Source organism: Ursus americanus, chromosome 12 (genome assembly GCF_024610735.1).
Source record: "Ursus americanus isolate L20-20 chromosome 12, mUrsAme1.1.p, whole genome shotgun sequence".
NCBI classification, from domain to species: domain Eukaryota; kingdom Metazoa; phylum Chordata; class Mammalia; order Carnivora; family Ursidae; genus Ursus; species Ursus americanus.
Genome location: NC_142138.1, coordinates 34,032,241 through 34,053,910, shown reverse-complemented (window position 1 = coordinate 34,053,910; position 21,670 = coordinate 34,032,241). Strand labels below are relative to the sequence as shown.

At 35.5% G+C, this 21,670-nt stretch overlaps 1 long non-coding RNA gene across 2 annotated transcripts in view; it reads left to right on the top strand.

Annotated features, from left to right (window-relative positions):
* The first annotated feature begins 226 nt into the window (after positions 1-226).
* The window catches only part of LOC148109168 (uncharacterized), a 781,283-nt gene continuing 759,839 nt past the window's right edge, over positions 227-21,670 (top strand). Inside the window, exons 1-2 of one of the 2 annotated variants that reach the window (XR_015726202.1) lie at positions 227-315; positions 8,052-8,163. This is a non-coding gene — a long non-coding RNA (uncharacterized LOC148109168). The remainder of the gene's footprint in view (positions 316-8,051; positions 8,164-21,670) is intronic. The other variant, XR_015726203.1, reaches the window with a different exon arrangement.

Below are 21,670 nucleotides of genomic sequence, written 5' to 3'. Positions count from 1 at the left end.
GTGGTGACAGGACTGGGGAGAGAAAGAAGCTGAACTGAGATATAGGCCTTGTAGTATCTTGGCAAACCTGGAAGGGAGGTCTGCAGTGAGTACATCAGGCCAAAAGGGCCAGGCCTTCAAAGCCTGCCTCGCTCCATAACCAGGAGTGGATATGAGCTGCTGGCCCAGGAAGGGCATGACCTTGGGCGCTGAGCTGGCTGCAGCTGAAGCATATAATACCGGAGCTGAGAGCGGAGGCTGCAGACTTCAGTGGATGCTTCTGGCAACGGCTTCTCTCTTACAGGATCTTGGCGGGGATCTCCAGGTCCAGTAAAGGTACATATTCTTAGAGTATACCTTAGAGGTGGAATTTCTGGGTGATAGAATTTGTGCACCTCTAACTTTAGTCCATGTTGCCAAGCTCTTTTCCAAAGTAGTTGTTCTATTTATACCCTCATGAAGGTTACGAGAGTTTTTAGTTACTTCATTTCTTTTTGAACACTTGGTATGGTCTGCTGTTTTTATTTTTGCCTCTTTGGTGGTCTGTAGCAGTGTAATAATTTGGTATTAATTTGTCTAACAACTGGGGTAATTCTTGGTGAAGTGGCTATTCAAGAATTTTGTCCATTTAAAAAAAAAGTGTTGTATTTGGTCTATAAGCTCTTTACTGGTTATATAGATTGTAAATATCCTCTTTTTCTTTTACTCGGGGGCAATGAATGGTGTATTTTGATGAAGATATGTTTTAACTTTTATGTAATTCAATTTATTGGTCTATAAAGATAATGCTTTTTGTGTTTTGTTTAGAAATAATGCTTTTGCTATCCTAGCGTCATAATTGTATCTTCCTACATCACCTGCTACTTTTGCTGTAGACCTGCAACTCACTTAGAACTAATTTTTGTGCATGATATGAGGTAGTAAAGAGCTTCTAAAAATTCTTATCCATATGGAGCTGTTTTTACCCCAGCACAGTTAACTGAAAAGACTACAGATATTGTCTAACTACTCTACAGTGCAAGCTTTTATTTAGAAAGGCTACGTTTTACCATAGAAACCAATAATTCCCAAGTCTTTGAAGCTTTAAACCTCAAAGTTCATTTCTTGTTTATACTCCTTGCTTGTCATGGCTGGTGCCTGGCTTTATGCTACAAAACCTCTATCTGGAACATGAGGGGTCTTGGTAGCAGGAGAGGAAGAGGGAAGCATATACTGGTTCTTAAATCTTTTGTCCTGAAGTGGTACTAACTTCTCATATTTCATTGACCAAGCTGGTATGTGTCCAACAGTTCAGCAACTATGTGTACATATTACCTTCTGCAGGGAAGGCCAGAAAATTTTAATGAATACTAATGTGTGCCATCACCTACCTTTGCAATAAAACAAGTCTCTATCTGTGAACCTTACAGATTATCTGTTTTCTGTTCAATCTTTGCAGCACTATCACACTATCTTAATTACTAGAACTTTATAAGTTTCCATAATGAGTATAATAGCCTTCTCACCTTGTTCTCCAGTAATGTTTTGTCTATTCTTGACCTTTTGCATTTGTGAGTTTTTTTTTTTTTAAGATTTTATTTATTTATTAGAGAGAGAGACAGCCAGCGAAAGAGGGAACACAAGCAGGGGGAGTGGGGGAGGAAGAAGCAGGCTCCCAGCAGAGGAGTCCGATGTGGGGTTCGATCCCAGAACGCCGGGATCATGCCCTGAGCTGAAGGCAGACACTTAACGACTGCACCACCCAGGTGCCCGGGTTTTTTTTTTTTTTAATTTGACAAGTTTCACAGGACATAAAAAGGGTTTAGATTTTGATTGGAGTTTTATTGGCTTTATGACCTCATGAAACAAAAATTATTCATTGTTCTTTCAGTTTGGGGAAAATAATGGAACGTTTACACACAGGGTTAACACATTCAAAATATATACTATGTGGTAGTAATCAAGACCGTGTTCTGAGTACTGATTAAATGGGATCCCATCCTTCTTGGAGATCAGGGGATTGAGGAAAAAGTTGCAAGAATTTGTCAGATTAGTTAAGAACACAGGGTTTGATGGAAGAATATAGCAAATTACTTGTTTGAGTCTAAAAATATGATTCATCATGTACTTGAAACACTTTACTATGTATTGTAGGAAGTATCAGTGTTGAATTCTACACTTTAGAAGGAACCTAATATAATGCGTGAAGTGATTAAATGCTTTGAAGAAACAACAGATATAGTTCTAAAAAAAAAAAAAAGAGAGTGGTGAAATAATGCTCCTGCTATTGAAATAAAAAAGAAGGCATGATGGAAGAACTAGGATTTGACGAGGGGCCTGAAGCAAAATTAAGAACTGCGTAGAAGGGCATTGGTGGTCTTACGTGGTAATGTTCCCCTCATCACTACTCCCCATTGATTCCTACAGCTGCTTTCAGGAGTTCCATATACTATTCTAATAGTCTGGCCCTTTAAATTTTGGATTTTATTTTTATTTCAGGTGACAAATTCTGGGGAAGGGAAAAGTATAACAGCTGCATTTATTATAATGAGAACAAATTCATAAAAGGATACATAATTAGGCATTTAAAATTTTGCTGAATTTCAAATCACACTCAGAAAACCCATTATAAGTGAATTAGGAGTTTAAAATTTTTTGCAGGACTTTTTTTTTTTTTTTTTTACTTTATTTACTTTTTACTTTGGTAAGTAACTGCAAAATCTTAATAGAACATTAAGGGCAAACTTTCTAAATGTATTAAGTCAAAAATTTCCAAGTTATGTTTCCTTTAGTAACTCTAATCTCTTTGTGCAAATAATAAAGCAATAAAATTAATATGATATACCATTGTGCAAAATGAATATAAAAGCTGATTTATAGTCAGTGTATAGTAAACATGACTGCATTTTAAAATCTGGTGTTTTTAAAGTTCTGACTTGAAATTTGAATGGGGAATTTTAGAGTGTATTTGTATATATGTCTCTTCGTTTAACCTATTTAAAAATCATCTGTTTATTTCAATATTACCTTAGTAGATTCCAGGTGCCTCTGAAATTTAATATATCATTGAATATTTAAACAACGATTGCTCTTTTATCTAAACATAATTTTAAGGCAAATCAGTTTTTACATTGGTCATAATGTTAAGCATTTGAGATTATATTTGAGGTATATTTGTGGATAGCTCTTTATAACATAGATGTAAAAAAAAACTCCTGACTCAAAACCAGAGTTATCTTCACCTAAGATGACAGAGTGAATCAAGTTTTTTGCTAACATTATAGATCTCGTTTCCACACATGCTAATTGGAATGCTTTGGTTTTATAGCTATATTTCACACAGCTATCCTGGCGAAATGTTTCATCAGTGTTTATTCATTTTATTAGGAACTAGCAAGACACTGTAGAAAATTCAGTTAAATATTATTAACAAGCAAAACCTACCAAAGTATATGGCCTAATGCAAGTCATCAATAGAATCATGTTTATACACAAAATTCATAATTAGTAATGCTAAATATTAGTAAAGCTAGAAACTGGGATATGCACAAATAAGGACCCACCAGGCTAAAAGATTAATGAGGCTGTAATCCTTTGCTCCAAATATTTAATCTTGGCTCTCCTGCCTTCGCTGTTCTTGCCTGGTTTTGGTATTGGGTATTTTATGTTTTTGAACTCCTTTGGTTATTTGTCTATATTCCATTTCTACTTTCACCATTAAATATTTTAGATGTAGGTTTTTCATGATGTTCTCAAGTTGATATTCCTTTCATTCTTAGTTTGAGAATTTAAATCGTGAATGAGTGTTATATATATATTTTTTAATGCTTTTTCTTCATCTATTGAAATGATTGGATGTTTTGGTCTTTTATTAGTATGGCGTATTAAATTAATTTTCAGATGTTAAACCAACCTTGCATCCTAGAGATAAATCCCACTTAATGTATAACACTTTTTATATGTTGCTGAATTTAGATGTTGCTATGTTTTGTTGAATATATTTTGATGTCCATATTCATGAAGAATATTGATCTCTAATTTTCTCATGAATTCTTTGACTGGCTTTTGGTATCAGGGTAATACTGAATTCATAGAATGAGTTAGAAAGTGTTTCCTCCTCTATTTTTTAGGAAGAGTTCATATGAAGGATTGGTAGTATTTCTCTTTTAAGTGTTAGAATTCTGGGGAAGCCATTTGGCCTTGAGGTTTTCTTTGTGAGATTTGAAATTAATAATGCAGTCTTATTTATTCATTATATTATTTATTAAAAGTCTATTCAGGCTTCTTTAGCCTGAGTCAGTGTAAGATAATGTCTAGTTCATTGAAGTTGTCTATTTTTTTTCAAAGATTTTATTTATTAGAGAGTGAGTGAGCAGGGGGACCTGCCAGACCTGTTGGCGGCCTTCATCCCAGAATCCTGGGATCATGACCTGAACCAAAGGCCGACACTTAGACAACTTTGGGGTACCAGGTGGCTCAGTTGGTTAATTTTTTGACAAAGTTGTTTATAACATTCCTTACAATTCTCTTAATTTCTCTCAGTTGTAAAATGATTCCTTTCACTTCTAATTTTGATAATTTTTATCTTTTTTCCCCTTTAGTTTGTCTAGCAAAAGATTTGTCGGGTTTTTTTTTTTTTATCATTTAAAAATTCTCAGTATAGTTGACTTTTTCAATTGTTTTTCTGCTTTGTATTTTGTTGATTTCCACAAGTATTTATTATATATTTCTGTTGCTTTAGGCTTAGTTTTTGTCTTCTAGATTTTTGAGGTAGACTCTTAGATTACAGGATTTTTTTCCTGGGTTATAATCATGTAACAAAACAAATTTAAGGTGCATGATTCGGTGGGTTTTAACATTTTTTACTATAATATGGAACCATCAGCACTATCTAATTTGAGAATAAATCCATCACCCTAAAATGAAGCACCAAATCTATTAGCAGTCAGTCCCAATTTTTCTCTTCTATACGATTTCCTGGAAAATCATTAATCTGTATATGTCTAAGAATTTTCCTATTCTACACATTTTATATAAATGGAATATACAATATGTGCCTGGCTTTTTTCACTTAGCATAATGCTTTCAAGGTTTATCCATATTGTAGCATGTATCTGTACTTGACTTTTATGCCTTAATGTTCCATGTAGAGATAGGTCTCATTTTGTGGTGGACATTTGAATAGTTTCTATCATTAGCTGTTGTGAATAATGCTGCCATGAGCATTCATGTTAAAATTTTTATGTGAACATATATTTTCAGTTCTCTTGGGTATACATCTAGGAATGGAATTGCTGGGTCATACACTAATCCTGTGTTTAAAGTTCTGAGGAAGGGACAAACAGGGTTTTCACCATAGCAGGTTATTTATTCATTTTTTTCTTCTATAGTCCTTTAAAGACATTAAGTTTTCCTAAACAGTGCTTTAGTAGCATATCATAATTGATAGGTTGCTTTCATTTTCACTCAGTTTGAAAAACTCTCATTTATTGTTTTCATTGGTCCATGGGTTCTTTCTTAATATTTGTGAATATCCCATTTTTTTCCTGCTGTTAATACCTAATATGTTTACATTATAGTTGAAGAATATAGTTTGTATGAATTTAATCCCTTAATATGCACTTGTTTTAAAAATGCACTTGTTTTAAAAAAAATATATGGACTTATTTTATGTCTAACATAGTGTTTGCCTTGGAAGATGTTTATTTATGCTTGAGGTATTTTATTGGTGGGTGAAGTGTGCAATAGATAACCCGTCCTACTGGTTGATAAAATTGTTGAAGTCTTCTATATCTTTGATTTTTCTCTCGAGGTGTTCTATCAATTGAGAATGAGTATTGAAATCTCTGTTACTGTTGTCTGTTTCTCTCAAATTTTGTCAGTTTTTGCTTATTTTAGAATTACGTTGTTGGACATGTACATGTTTATAATTCTATTCCTGCTATTATACAATGTCTCATTTTATCTCTAGAAACGATTTTGTCTATAAATTATTCTGATACCAGTGTAGCCGCTTCAGATCTCCTATAGCTGTTTGTATGGTCTGCCTTTTTTCTTTCAACCTATTCATGTCATTGAGTCTGTAGAGTATCTCTTGTAGACAGCATATAATTCCTTATTATATTTTATCCAATCTGACAAGCTCTGTGTTTTGTGGGATGTTGTATTCATTCACATTCATTGTAATCATTGGTATGGTTACATCTGTCATTTTGCTATCTGTCTTCTGTATGTTTCATAGCTTCGTTTTGTTCTGGTTATTGTCCTGTTATGTGTTAAATAGAAATTTTATAGTGTACCACTTAAATTTCTCTTTTGTTGTATTCTATTCAGTTATTAGTGGTTTCTGTAGGAGTCACAATATGAATCCTATTACATTCTGCTTTGGATTAATACTTGAATTCCAGTAAAATACAGAAACTTTAACATAGCTACATATGCTCTCCTGTTTATGATAACATCATCACATATATGATGTTTTTATATTTATGAGCCCCAAAGCCTGTTTGTAAATATTATCCTAGATGATTAAAAAATAATTTAAGAAAATGTAAATATAGACTGACTTTTATATTAGCCACATAGTTATCATTACCAGTGTTTTTATTTCTTTGTGTGAATTCATGTTATTATCTGATGTCATTTTCTTTCAGCCTGAAGGGATTCCTTTAGTTTTTATAAGGCAGGTCTGCTAGCAAGGAATTATCTCAGCCTTTGTATATCTCAGGATAACTTTACTTCAGTTTCATTTTTAAAGAACAGTCTTGCTGGATATGAAATTCTTAGTTGACAGTTTTGTTTTTCTTTGAGCTCTTTGAATATTTCATCACAGTACCTTCTGATCCATGCTTTTTTGTTTCGTTTTGCTTTCTAATGAGATGTCAGATGCTGTTAGTCTTATTATGGTTCCTCTCTATGTGATCAAATCATTTTCCTCTCGTTGCTTTTAAGGTTTTTCTCTGTTTTTGACTTTGAACAGTTTGATTTCATGTGTGTAAGTATGGATCTTTTAAAATTTCTCCAACCTGGAGTTTGTTGTGCCTCTTGGGTTCATAAGTTAATGGTTTTCATTAAACATGGGGAATTTTTGGACATTATTTCTTCAAATATTCTTTCTGGCCCTTTCTGTCACACTGTTCCTCATATGCCATTTTTCACATATTGGTGTGTTTGATGGTGTTGCACAGGTTTTGGAGGCTTTTTTTTTAAATTTGTTTTTAAGATTAGATAATTTCTATTGGTCTATATTTCTTCTTCCAGCTCACCTACACTCCTGACCTCGGTAGTGATTTTTTTTTTTTTAATTTTGGTTTTTGCACTTTTCATTTAGATTTTGCAACTGGTTCTTATAATTTCTATCTCTACTGACATTTTCTATTTGTGCCATTATCATAAGGTTTTCTTTAGTTCTTTGGAACATATTTATAACATTTGCTTTAGAGTCTTCCAAGTTCAACATCCAGGCCTCCTCAGAGACCATTTCTATTGACACCCCCCCCCGCCCCCCCCCTGCATGTATCACACTTCCCTATTTCTTTATGGGTCTCACATTTTTGCAGATTTGGAAACTACCTTGTAGTGAATCTAGATTCTGAATTCCCCTTCTTCTCAGGGGTGGTTGTTATGGGTTTTCTTTCCTTTTTCTTTTTTTAATTTGTCTTGTTTGGTGCCTTGCACTGACTAACTGTGAAGAGTCTCTTTCTTCCTCAGTATGTGGCTACTGATGTCTCTGCTAAGGTTTTTATTTCCAAGCCTGACATCCTAGAGATGACTCCTAATAGCCCAGTGATCAGACAATGATAGGTTTATTGACTCAAAATGTATTTGACCAATCTCTTGCTGGTGGATTTGGGTGTGAATCAGGGTATGCATTCAAAGTTCAGGCAGTTTAGGAGTGTGCCTAGCTTTTACTTTTTGCTAGGCTGGCTCCTGTCTCCTCTCTGCATTAGGCCTTATATTCAGTCGTAGATAAATAGGGACCTCTCTGGTGTCTCATGGGCATGTACACATTCCTGGGTGTATGCACAGCCTTCCAGACCACAAACATATATGAATGCATATCAGGACTCAATATGTTTGTTTTCTGTTTTAAGTAGGTTCCATGCCCAGTGTGGGGCTCAAACTCATGATGGTGAGATCAAGACCTGAGCTGATATCAAGAGTCAGACACTTAACAGACTGAGCCACCAGGTGCCCCAAGACTCGGTATGTTTGCCTTATATTTACTGTCTGGATATACTATTACATTTCTGGCTAGTGTGATGGTCTTTTGCTTGATGCAACCAATATCAAAACTTCTGAATGGTTGTGATGTTGGTCCTTCATGAATCTCACCAGCAAGATTGTTTCAACAACACCCCTGGGGATATACTTTGCTCCAAATCAAACAGCACCCTCTGGCAGCGAAAGCGTTTTCACAATTCTCTTCAACTACTGAGCTGATGCAACTAGGGTTGAGGGTGGTATAAGAGCAGTTTTAGTTTTAGCAGGCTAAAACACCACAGAGTACAACTGTTTTTATATGAAGTTCAGTAGTTTTTCTTGAATTAAAGCTTCCAATTTGTTGTACGCCTTTGGTTGATTTTCAGAGAACTGAATTGTTGTTTTTGACAATTGTCACATTTTTATCATTACTTTTTGAGGCAGAATTTGCTGAGCTTCTCACTCCACTATTCTTGGAGTCCTACCTCTTTTTCCTTTTTATCAGAAAAAGCAAGCTTTCCCCAGCAGCCCATAGTAACTTCTAATTATACATCATTGGGGGGAAAAAGGTGTTGTGTGGCTCCTCCTTGGTACAGGGGAAACTAGGGGGAAAAAGTAATTACCTTTGGTAGCCCCTAGAGTGAAAGCTGACAAGTGAGAAAATGTGTATCTGAAATGGGGTTGGGCTTAGACAATAATATTAGTCTGTCACCCAAGTCTAACTGCTGTTACCCTAGTAGGAAGTACAATTATTCTTAACACTTTTATAGCAAAGGCAATTGGACATTAATTTCATTACGAATCAAGTTTAGAGGTTTAGAGAAAAAGGAACTACATGGGTTTTACATTGAACTTACCATGTACTAGTGTCTTAACCTTGGGCAAGCTACTTAACACTTTCTATTCTCCAGTTTCTCCATATGTCAAATGTGAGTAATGATTATTCTTTCTTCAAGAGTTGTAGTAAGAATTAAGTGCCTATACAGTACTTTGCCCAGTGTCCAACTCACAGCTAGTGTTTAGCAAGTGTTAGTGCCCTGTGAGCATGGGAAACTTTTTAGGAAACCAAATCCAACTTAATATGGAATTGTTTCTTTGTTCCAGAATATTTTCCAATGATGATAAAATTGGAAGGGTAAATGCTTTAATTCTATGTCAGCCATGGAATTCTCTAAGGACTGGTTATATAGGCCATTCCATGTAGATCAATACTTGGCTTATATATGACACTGAAACTGGGCAAGTTACCAACTGATGTTTTAGCTAAGCTCTTTCCTTCTGGGATTGAGTCATGGAACCAACAAATATGGATCGGAAATGAAGGACAGCATTGTATGAAGGCTGGAGAAATCATAACAGACTCTTTACTATTTAAAGTAGAAAAGAACAGAAATGTACTGATAAAAAAGAATAGAAATGTAGTCATAAGAAAACATTAATTAAAAAACATTGGCCGCTTTAGTCACTATATGTATATATACATATGTGGTATATATTTCTCACGGTGATCAAATACTAAATAGATTTCTGATATTACAAAATGACAGTTCACTTATGGATAATTGGAAAGAAAATGAAAAAATCAATGAGATTTCATGAATATACTGAATAACTTGCAGTCAGAAAAATAAATCAGCATGTAGATATATATGCCATAATGCAATTTCATCAGCCAAAGTGATAAAATTAGTTATAGCGAAAATAAGTCTTAACGATAATACTCTTTGTGTTTGCGATGAATTAATGATCACTGGAGATATCTACAAGTAATTCTAAAGATTTTCATAATAAGATATAACAAAGTTTTGGTCATGTTTTAGAAATGGAAAAAAAAAAAGTGGCAGAAAATTTCACAAGGAGCCAAAGCTTTTGTGATGAATCAGGAATAGAGAGTTCCTTCCAGTACAGTTTCATTTAAACAGGAAGCAATGGGAACCGTCTTCTGTTATGAATACTGCAATTACCATAGTTCTTGCCAAATTTTTCACCCACCGCTTATTATCTCATTTCTCCAGAGAAGCAATGGCTGAATGTATCATTGTTGATGATCCAGACTGTGTGAATAAATTTGCTCTTGTAAGGGGGGAGGAAGTGCTGGGGCAGATGTACTTTGTGCACGCCGACTAGCTCTTAGGCGGGATGAGGTGATGGTGTTCTTATAAGTAGTCTCCTCTGAAATGTAGGTCATTGTTAATGCTCTGTATCTTTCATTCCTCCGCTCTCGTGTCTGAAAACTGCTGACCACCTTTCCATTGCTTCGTTCCTACCTCATAATAGCTGAACTATAACTGCTCTGTTTCCTGATTACCTGAAACTGAGATCAGGATTGGTACCTAATAAATCCTCAAGCTCTGTACCAGCATTGTGTAGCCATATGGCAATTTCAGAAAAGCTAGTCAAAACCTATGAGAGGTAAAAAGGTACAGACTTTTCAGCAAAATTCGTTACAAGGAAAAAGTCTTTAGTAAGACACATATAAATTGTGTCATGTTGCTGCCATTCCATTGTGTAGGTATGGCAGAGGTATAATTCTGTCTTAGACATGTTGAGCGGGGAATTGAGAAAGGTCCTAGTCACTCTTAGGTGACCCTTTAAGACTTAAAAGGGGTACACAGAGACTATAAAGAAAAAGCCAAGAGAGGACAACTGAGGCTGAAGTTACAGAAGGGAATAGAAATGAAGAAAATGATAAAGTCTGAGGAAAATAATTTCTAGATGTATAGATTAGTATTCTACTTCAAGCATAAAATGTATCCTTCAGTAAATGCCTTATTTCAGAGCGTCTTGAAGTGCTATAAAATCGAATTTAATATTAAGGCCTTTGGATGTAGGGACACTCGGGGGTTCGAAAATTCATTTGCAAATTCCGCCATCCTGTGAATTCTGTGTAAGTGTATATTTCATGATTTGACCCAAGGTAGCGGAATGAATTAAAGATTCTTTGTTCTCTGCATACATAGACTACACACGTACACTAGGGCCACAATACACTAGGGCTCGCAGAATATGGTAGTAAAGCGACAGATTCTGAAGCCAAACTATGCTTGAATTCCAGCTCCAACACTTACCAGGTGTGTGATCCCTGGGCTATTCACTTTGCCTCTTTCTGCTTCAGTGACCCCATCGTCAATTTAGGAATAACAATATGTGGCAAGTTTGTCCTAGGATGTGCCAGGTCTCTTGTCCCAAATTTTAAAAACTGCAAATAAACCTAGGAAGGGGTTCTATTATGTTCAGAAGGCAGGAAATAAATTTGTCAGGAATGTGAAATACTATGATAGATTCAATTTGGATCCAGTGCCTACGTCTAGATTCATCAACAGGGCAATGGTATGGTCTATAAATGCATGGTGGCTCTAAGTCAAATTCCAAGGTTAAGATGGGAGAATAGTCTCCATAAGGACTGCAGTGCTGATCCCCTGGTTGAACAGACAACATGAGCTGCTACTCCAAGGCTTTGGTATGATTAGTTTGAATGTTTTGAAGGAAAGGACATTCTCTCTGCATCAAATTCCTGAGGTGAGCCTGGGCACTTGGATGGCAGAAGAGCTGATCAGTGATCTTCCTCCTCTTAAGATTGATATTCTCTTTATCAGGCACCGTTTGTTTCCTCCTCTTTTGCTTATCAAACATACAATTATAAAATGAATTTGGGAATGAAATAATCACTTTTTTCAAGTAAGTTCTTCTGTTAGCTCTCTCAATACAATAGGTGCAGATCTGTGTTCACAAAAAATTACTATTTTCAAAGAATTGAATATATGTTTGGCTTTACAGATTCAACCTAAATAATAGTTTCCACAAAGTTTCATAATGTTTTTTAATAAATTACACTTCCAAGTGCATCATTGTAAAGTTGATTGTATTTACCTGTAGATCTAGCATGTCATAATAAGTGATTGATTGAGGACTTAGCAAAAATATCCACAAAAATATAGCTAATTATTTGAATATAGCAGTTCATTGCCTTTCAAATCAATTTTTATGAAGTGGGCCTTTTTGATGTGTTCATTGGCTGTTAGAGACTATAATATGTGTGTGCATACACTCAACCACAACTATACCAAATTACATCACAGTTGTGACCTAAAACCAACATAATCTGTAACATATATGTAAACCTACCCTTAAATTGTAATTTTGTTTTATCTTAAATTTAATACATTTATTCATTTTTGAGACCTTTATAGGGTGACTTCTACATGTCAGACACTTAATTTTAGGGGACCTGAAATAATAAAATGAAAAATATCATTCCCTGTACGATAGGAACTCAGAGAAAAATACGTAAGCAGAAGTAAAATTCAAAGACCAGGTATCAGCCATAATCAAAGACTTTATAAATGTGTGTGTGTATATTATATGTAATGTATGTAATATATATGATATGTAATATGTAATATATATAAAATGTAACATATATTTTGGCTGGGGGAAGATAAAGTAGTGTCTTTAAGCAAGGTTGTCAATGAATGTTCAGCTAATTTTTTACTTAATATTCTCATAGTAAACGCATTTATCTTGTTGGTTTAAGATATATGGCAGGTTTGTAACTTTGTCATTTTGTTCACTTTTCATGGCTCTTAATACTCAGTGAAAACTCATAAAAATACTTGTTCTGTCATTAGCATGGACATATAATATGAAAGCTCCAGAACATGTTCAATAGCCTAGCTAGTACAAACAAAACATAGAATACTTCTAGCCTTTGTGAGCAAGGGAATTAAAAGATAAGCAGAAAGATTAAAAAAGGACATCTGAGATACTGATAGTAATAAAAAAAAAACCCCGATATAAATGGAACAGAGAATTTGAGTCTCTATTTTTAACTGTAAAAGGATTAATTTGTAAATAATTTCTAGAGAGAATTTTATATCCATGGCTCACTGCAATATCATGTCTGGGTTTTTTATAATTAGATCAAAACATAAATGCCCATGGATGGGCCTTGTAGGAGGAAATGAAGATTATAATTACTGTATTACTAGCCTATTCTGCTATAATGCATCACTTTGAATTAGGAGAAATGCAATATTGATATTAGCTAATTTTTAAATTGTATTTAAAAAAATTACAAATCTCAGCATTATCATGTTTTCAATAATCAAATTACACAGGTGGTTTTATGCACGGATAGACACATATCAGATAATTGAACACAATCGAATGTATGCGGAAGGCTGTAGGTGTAAGTGACCACTCAGTACGTAGGCCAGCCTTTCTATGTAGGCACTTGAGGGCAGTTATGTTTCCAGTTTGCCATTTGGTGTTTAAAAACAAACACAGCATTGCCAGGAGTGATGTTGAATGAGAATCTTTAAAGGAGTAATGAGTAATTCAATTAAGCAGGACATAATGTGTAGATTTTTAAAAGCAATATTCAAATTTGCTAACAGATTATCATCTCTACAGAAACATTTTTTGCAGCTAAAATTTGCTAGATTTTTCTACCAGCATGAATCAAAAAAATTTTCTTACCATTCATTGAATAAGCTTTTATTGAATGCTTATTATGTTCCTGGCACGTAAATGGCTCCTCTTTGGAGATGGAAAGAAAAGACATTGTTCTTATCTTTAAAGACTTTACATTCATTATAGTGAAGTAGACTAAAAAACATATAGATACTTATTGTCCTCTTTCATGAATTCCCCTAGGTAATTTGTTCTGTGGACGTTTTCGGTACCACTCAATGCTATTTCCTTATCTGACTCTTTCTTCCTATCACTCCTTTCTTTCACACTACTGGCAAGCTGTTGACAAGTAGTTCTAACAAAGTTATAGTAAACATTTATAAAAAAAAATATTTTTTTCTTCCAAGAAAAAGGTATGTGAGTATAGTGAGCTGGTTGCTCCCATATTCCACTGTATGTGCCTGGACAAAGCTTTGGAGATGGCCAGGCAGGCACTTTCAGCTCTACCTTGGGCTAATAGCTCTCTTACTTCTCTGTTGGCAGTGTTCCCACCTCCAGCAGCTCAGGCTGAAATTGTTTTATTTTCTCTTTTCCCGAAGAACAGAGGCCTCCCAGCAACCTGCTTGGCATACTCTGCACTCAATGTGCACACACAGCAGGAATCCGCTCTGATTTTGTCAGGGAGCGAGGAACTGAGTCACATCGTGTACATCAGCCTTATTATTTCCTTCTCTGTATAACTTTTTATTTCTTGGCTAGAGAGTAGCTCTCCCACCGGGTCCTCCAAAGGCCACTCTTGTCTTTTAGATTATCTTACTATCATACTTCCACCTGTCACATTAAATCTCTAGTTTTTAGACCTCTAGCACCAAATTTACAGAGCAGTGCATCTCAAACTTTAGTGAACACGGGAAAGATCCGGAGAACTTGTTAAAACACTAAGTCCTCAGTTCCTCCCCAGAGACTCTGATTCAGTATATCAGAATGGGATCAGGGGTTGAACTGGATTTCTAACAACCTCCCAGGTCATGCTTGCCCATGAACCGTTTATTCAGCACTGTCTGGAGTGAGAGAGATGTTATAATAGAAATATTTAGTGAGGCCCAAAAAGAAGTAATGAGTTTTATCTAGTGCTTTTAGAATGCAGTCAAAGAATAACCATTTAAGCTGAGTCATGAACAATGATGAGTTATTTTTCAGACATAACACAGAAAAGTGGACGTGTCCAGGAGAAGGGCATTCCAGTAGGTTGAGCAGGTAAGCATGGGTATAAAAGGGTAAATTAAGGCAGTGAAAAGAACTTTGCATGGCTGGAGGCTAGAACATATGTAAATAGAGGTGGGGCTGGATCATCAATGATATTCGGTTATATTTTAAATAGTTGTTTAGATAAGGTGTAGGCAACAAAATAAGTATTACCTGTCAGAGTATTTAGCAGGAGTACGTAAGATAGATCTAGATGATACAATACTGGAAGCAGAAGGAACAGAAAAGAATGATTGCAGTAATCCACATAGGAGAGGATGAGGACTTGACCTAGAGCAGTAAGCAGCAGCGGGGGAAGAGTTGATAAACCAGAGAGGAGAACCATTAAGGTGACAGTCGGTTTGGTAGAGAATGTCTTCCTGATCTTAAAGAATACTGGCACAATTAATTGAAATGACAAGGTAATGATTGTAGGAGAAATCACTGGTTTGATGGCACAGGGGGAAGGGAAGCTGAATTGATCGACTTCTGGTTTGGAGATAGGCCCAGGAAGCTTAGACTCCATATCTATATAGGTCTAGACCTCAACAAAGTAGTTGGATCTGAAGATACAAATTTTGAGGTTATCATTTAATCATCGTATAGCTGTCTTTGGAATAATGGTATTAAGTGGGATAGTGGGATTAAGTGAGGAGAACATGGAAAATTGGGCAGGTTCTTAGGAGAGAAGATCTACAGCACATTCATAGTTATTAAAAGGGGGGAGGGTGCTGAGAAAAGGGATTTTGCCATGGATACTGAGAAAGTTTAATTGGAGAGATAAAAGGAGAACTGGGGAGATGGTAACACATTTGACTCAGACACCAAATACAATGGGTGTTGAAAGGAGTCGTTCAGATTTTGCACTTAGGAGATCATTGGTGACTCTAGTGAAGGTTCTGTCAGGGAAGTGATAAACCTGGAAATCTTACCTGAGTAACCAAAAGACATAATAAAAGGTGAAGAATTTGACAGAGTACAAACTCTTCTTTGCAGATGAGGGCTTGAGTTTAATTACAAAGCAAAGAAAGCAGAGGATGTATTTCCTTGAACAAATACTTTGAATCAGTACCTCGAATCAGTACAATAACCTATAGGTTGAATCTAGTAGATAACCAAGGTTGGTGACCACTCAGAGGTCAACAGAAGGACACCATGCCTCAGATGTAGAGGGCTCACAGGAAGATCTAAATCATGAAGGAGGAGGGGATGGCTGTCAGGGAGATGGAGAGGAACCCCCAGTAAGCAATGACTACTTCCCAAGCCATTCCAAACACTTCCAGCTAACAATATGTGATCAAAGCTTCTGAGAACCCTGTCTCAGAAGCCTGATTTTGCAACCAAAACTTGGCGATTAGTAGTTGAAAACCACATTCATTGTCTAAAAGCCACCCACGAGCACTTTGACATTTATTATACATAGGAGAATACACAACCTTGATCTGAACCGAAATGAAAAGGAAACAAAGCCATTTGCAACAATTCCAATCAAGTTTCTCCAAACATCAGACTACTGAGTGATATTGCCAAGTCCAATAAATAATGTCTTGGGTAACAGTTTGTTGCATTTTTAAAACTCTGTTCCTGATTTTATACACATGTACATGTTTTACTGTGATGGAGCCAGTGTTCCTAACTGCTTAAAAATGGCTTTCCTCCACTATACTTCCCACGTTAAGAATACTTAGACTAATTTTTTTATAATTGCTTCTTAGAAATTATCCTTTACAAAATAAAGTGGATAAGAAAGTGACATTAGAGTGCCTTGACATATTGAATGCTGGTCTGAGAAATGCGTGATGGCAAGTCATCAAGAGAAATAGCCTGAAGGACATAGTAAGAAAAATAAAGAGGAAGAAAATATCAGATCTATATTGAGAAATACTACATTCTTATTGAGGATATAAATATTATATCCTTACTGAAGGGGAAAAAGCGAATATGGAGAAACTTGCCTAACTTGCTTTGATCGTGTCATCTATACGCAGTTCAATCAACTCTATTTCCCACAATTGTTCTTAAACTGGGTTCCTCAGATTACAAGTAGTCTTTCACGTGTTAATAGAGGGTCCTTAAAAAAGGAGATTCTGCATATTTTAATCCCTGTGTATTAGTCTGCTAGGGCTGCCGTAACAAAGTACCACAGACCAGGTGGTTTAAACAACAGAAATATACTTTCTCCCAGTTCTGGATGCTGGCAGTCTGAGATCAAGGTTTTGGCTCCTTCTGAGGCCTCTTCTCATCTTCCCTCCTTTTGTACTTCTGCCCAAATTTCCTGTTCTTATTAGGACACCAGTCATATTGCATCATGGCCTATCCTAATGACCTCATTGTAACTTAATTACCCCTGTAAAGACTCTACCTCTAAATATTGAATTTTGAGGTACTGCATGTTAGGACTTCAACATATGTACTTTTGGGGGGAGCATCTCATCCCATAACATACTTTATTAACTATTGCTACATAACAATATTATGACAAATTTTGAGACCTAACACATTATCTCATAGTTTGTGTAGATGAGAAATCTTGGCATAGTTTAGCTGGGTCTCCTACAGACTGCAATCCAGTTGCGACTCAGGGATGGGTCTTATCTTAAGGCTCTCCTGGGGAAGGATCATGTAGTGTTTGGCAGAATTCAGTTCCGTGTGGCCTATTGGACTGAAGGCCTCCATTTCTTGCTTTCTCCAGTGACAACTTTAATTTGTCACATGAGTATACATGAAGTGGTCAACTGACTTCATCAAAACCAAGAGAATATCCCGTAGCAAGACAGATGTTACAATCTTATTATGTAAAGTAACCATGGAAGTGGCATCCCATCACCTTTGCCAAATTATATTGTTTAAAAGGAAGGCACTTGTTCTGCCTACTCTTAACAGAACAGAGTTACATGGGGATTTGAATGCCAGGAGGTGGGAATCATGGAAGCCACCTTAGATTCTTTATAACACAACCCTTCCTGAGAGAGTTAAAATGTTTCAAATACATCGAAGTCTCTGGGGACACCACATGGGAATGCTCTATTAGGCTACTAAGACAAAGTGTACTCCTTATCTCAGCACATAAGACCTTCAGTGATTTGTTTCCAACCTACTCCTCTAGGATGCTATCATTTTATATGCCTTATACAGGCATACCTCATTTTATTGCTTTGCTTTATTACATTTTGTAGATATCACTTTTTTTTTTTAACAAATTAAACATTTATGGTCACCCTGTATCAAACAAATCTATGGGCACCATTTTTCTAACAGCATTTGTTCACTTTATGTGTCTCATTTTGGTAATTCTTGCAATATTTCAAGCTTTTTTATATTTGTTATGGTGATCTATGATCAGTGATCATGATTTGCTGAAATCTTGGATGATGGTATATACATTGGTTCTTTTAGATATACTGTTATCACACACTTAATAGACTACAATATAGTATAAGCATAACTTTTATATGCACTGAGAAACCAAAAAATTCATTTGCCTTGCTTTATTGCAATATTTGCTTTATTGCAGTGGTCTGGAACCAAATCCGTAGTATCTCTGAAGTATGCCTGTAGACCATATAACTCAGTACACTAATACACCTCACTATATATATATCACTATATATATATATATATATATATACATATATATATCACTATATATATATATATACATATATATATATCACTATATATATATACATATATATATCACTATATATATCACATATATATATATATCACATATATATACATGCCCTAGATTTCCCATTTGAACTTCATTTTCCTTTTTTTTTTTTTTTTACATTCTTCAAGCCTTATTTCAAAATTCACTAGCTCTGTGAACATTTTTTTGAATATTTCCTGGGTTTATATATTCATTCATATATTCCTTCAAATAATTATTTTCAACTATGGGAAGATGTTAGGCATGGGATTTATAGCAATGAAGAAATCAGATATGGTCCCTGTTCTCTTGGAATTTTACTTCTAAAAGAGGAGACAGACATACAAATGTAAAGAAACAAGAATGTAACTGCTGATAGCAGTATGTTATGCAGGGAGATAGTCATGTGCTCTTGGAAAAATAGTAGGAGCCTAATTTTATCGGGATGATCAGAAAAGACCCAGAAGAAGTGGCTATGTGCCTCCAAGGATGGAGGGAAAGCATGATGATTTCTGGCAGAGAAGAACCTATGTAAACTTCCTGAGCTGGGACAGAGCTTGTCATTCAGGGAAATGAAGTAAGGCTGCTGCAGCCGGAATGTAATGAGCATGCAGCAGATGTGAAGAGGTCAGCATGCCCAGATGGTTGCCGGCCTTGAAGGCCACGTAACAGTTTTGTTTTAATGCTAAATGCCGTAAGCAACCAGTAAAGGACTTTAAGCAGGAAAGCGACACGATCAAATTTGTTTTCAAAATATCGCTCATGTTCTTCTTTGTGAATGGATTGACTATGGATGAAGAAGCAGAGAGATCATATAAAGCTTTTAGTGTCTGTCTAGAAATCAGTTGATGGTAGCCTGGTCTAGACCCAAAGTCAGTAAACTACAAACAGCCTGTGGATCGAACCCTATCCATGGCCTGCTTTGTATGGCCCCTAAGTTAGAATTTTTTTTTTTTTTAACATTTTTAAATGTTAAAAAAAAAAAAAAAAAAAAACGTGTGGAAGACTGCATGTGGTCCACAAAGCCTAAAGTACTTACTTAATGAAATCTTAGATGACAGCTTGCTGACTCCTGATCTAAATAGTGCTAGTGGGAATGCAGAGAAGGGGAGTTGAAATATGTTTGGATGGGCAGAATTTGGTAATGGATTAGATGTGGTTGAAAAGAAGGGGATTTAAAGGAAAGTGTTCAAGTCCTGACCTGAAATGCCATGTAATGTATATGAAATGTAAAAGACCAAAACATAGAGTGAGTTGTAGGGAGGTGAAATGAAGAACTCTGTTTCAAGTACTGTCGTGTACAGTATGTCCTGTCTCTGTGTGCTCAGTACCTTTCACCAGTATTGCTATATTCAGGGAAGCATTCTGATTTATACATCCTGTCTTCCCAAGATAGAAGCCAAAAAAAAAAAAACAAAAAAACCTCTTTCCAGCTTTCCTTGCAACTTGATGTTGTGCTGTCCATGAATTACATAAGCTCATACAAGAAGTTGATTGGCTCGTGAGGATCCATTCTGCTAATGGACTCCATTAGCTCCAGCTGTCAGGGTTTCGGGACAGTGGCTGCAAGACCATCTTGAGTTAGAATGTCCGTGCTGGTGGTCAGTTGTGGAAAACTTAAGTTCATAGCAGTCATGTAAACAGTAGCTTCCAGAGTTTGATAACAGCAGCAGCTGTGGTGGTTTTCTCAATGGGCTACTCCTCTTGTGGGTACTGATTATTTCCCCTGGAAATGTAGCCTTGAACCTGGTTTTCTAGCCCTCCCAACAATTCTGTGAGTGTCTCAATATCCTTTAAAAATTCCTTTTAGATTTCTCAGCCAGAGTCCATTTCTATTGCTTGTAACTAAGAACTATGACTGATAAAGACATTTAATTTGTTATGCCTGTGAGACATTCAAGTGAAGACATTAAATAGAGAGTTAACTATACAAGTCTGAAGCTCAGAGGAGAAGTCTTGGCTGGAAACAGAAATTTGGGAATTGTTGGACTATAAATGTTATTTAAAACTACAGGAATGGATAAGATTGTTTAGGAATAGAGTGTAAAGTGAGGACTTAGGACTGAACATGGAAGAAATTCAATATATAGATGTTCGGTTGAGAAAGAAGTTTAATTTTTCTTCTTTCTGAGCTCCCTTAGCATTTTATGCCGCCATACCTAATATATTCTGCCTCATCTTATAGCTATTTGTTTACCTCTATGAAAATAATTTACCTGATTTTTGGTTCCTTGAGGGAAATGACTATAGTTCATGTTTCCTCCAGGAGAAGCTATAATGCTTTATGTGAAATAGACATTCTATATTTTTTCTACTTGAATTAATTTTTCAATCTTAATTGATCCCACCTTGGGTTTTTTAAAAATATATATATATTTAGGAACAAACTAATTTTGAAAAATTGCTCTCTGTTTTCTTTGAGTTGTCTTTGGTATGTTGGCAAGAAACTATGAAAACCCTTTTCTTTTTTTGTTTTTTCCTCTCTTGGGGCATTTTGTAGACCACAGGATGGACAATTATTGGACTATTTATTTTCAGAGTGCTCTTTGGAAGGCTTAATTGGGAAATCTTTGACACACCTTTTGAAATCTTCTATCATATACATATAATGGCCTCTTGTTTCTTCTAGAAAAATGCCAGATATGGGACAGTATTCCAAGGTATGAAATATCTTAAACTGCTGATTGGTTAGATAGTTCAATTACCCTTACCTCCGTTTTAAACAGGCACGTTAAGTTTAATGTCACTCATGTTTATTTAAAATTCCTATTGAAAATGTTATACTTTTTGCTGGTTATTAGGTTCATGTTCTTAGATATATTGGAAAAATTAGATTCTTTTTAGTTTATTTAGTATTTGTAATACTTTTAAGCATATGTCAGAAAATTGTCTTAAATATTATTTAAAATCAATTACATAACCTGAGCAGGGCATGGGACAGTTTTAGGAATACAAAGATAAATAAATTTTTAAAAAGGCCCACACAGAATTCAGTCAATGTAAGTAGCACTGGAAATTATTTAATTTCTGACCTAACCTGTTGTCACCGCTAGTCTTATTTATGAAATATATTTTTTAAAGGCTCAATTGTGTAGCCTTTGTTTGATATGAATTTGTATGTGGAGACCTAACATTTTCTAACTCATGAAACTCCATCACATTGTTCTGGAGAGTAATGGTCAGCTGAGCTTCAGAAGGACA